The sequence below is a fragment of the Stegodyphus dumicola genome, chromosome 3, assembly GCF_044657685.1.
Source record: "Stegodyphus dumicola isolate Sdum_Otavi_A_Nest chromosome 3, ASM4465768v1".
Lineage (NCBI taxonomy): Eukaryota > Metazoa > Arthropoda > Arachnida > Araneae > Eresidae > Stegodyphus > Stegodyphus dumicola.
In genome coordinates this window covers 113,679,657-113,680,900 of record NC_140770.1, presented here as the reverse complement: position 1 = coordinate 113,680,900, position 1,244 = coordinate 113,679,657, and positions in this window count along the sequence as shown.

Genomic DNA, 1,244 nt, shown 5'->3' with positions numbered 1-1,244 from the left:
AGTGTTTCAAAAAATACTTTTTAATTAATACTTCAGGCAAACTCCCACCTCAGTAAACAATTAACAGTTATTTATATTTACAAAAATATCATCATTTTTCTCACTTCAGCTTGCCATTATTTAGAGCTTATAAGGTCATCTTTAAAATGGATTTATGATATTCCTGAACAATCTGTAAACATTTCAAATAAAGTGTCAACAAGAGTCAGTAAAAAAAAACTCATTCTTTCCTCTCTTTAAAACATTCATCTTCATAAACTTTAGGTTGTTTGGTATAAGTCTCTTATTTGCTGTTACTCTGACAATGCGCAGGATAATCCTTAGCTTTGAATGACATATATGTACTTTAAGAAAATCATTTTTATGAAGACAAGCCTGCAAAAGCTAATTACGATGCTTCTCAGTAATTTTCCAAACTGGCATTAAATCTAAAAGAACGTCACGTGTAATATTAAGAAGATAAATTATGTAACATTGCAAATATTCCTATGTTAATACCCAAGTAAAATATATCATTTATAATTACTTTTCAAAACTTTACATGCGCAACCTTTCGTCAAATTCTAACGGTTGTCACGTACAATAATTGATCACTAATAATGTGCTTATTTTGCTTAATCTTTACATCGAATTAAAAGACAAAATATGTTTGTTTCAATTTGTTAGAAACGTGCAATTGAGATAGGACGTTATCCCAGTGGTCATTCAAAAAAAACGCGTAAATGCAAAATATGGTCAGAATACATTTCTAACTTTCATTTTATGCAAAATCTTTTAAAAATTTATAACATCATTTCAGAAAATTTTAATAAAATTTATAATTTTTATGACACTACGTATTATTTACCGATAAACGAAACAGTACATAAGTTATTAGATAAGGATGCATCTTATTGTTATTTGAGTACTTAATACAGAATTATTCTCAACAGGAACTCTTTTTATGCATGTGTAACGAAGTTGCTTCGTTCCAGTCAAAGTTACTAATTGTTCTGAAAACATTTTCATTGTTCGTATTTCCTGAAAAGAAAAGAAAAACATTAGAGGTCCTTGACTTCACCATCGACAAACAATGAATATGATATTAGTTGGTAATTGTCTTTTATCGGGTCTAATTCTATCAGGCCTTCCCAAACGGCAAATAAAAAATACAATTTAAATTAATAACTGTCTTTTGTTGATTTATAAGGAGATCATTACTTTTCGATACAGATGGAAAAATCAATAGTTTTCGATATTATCGA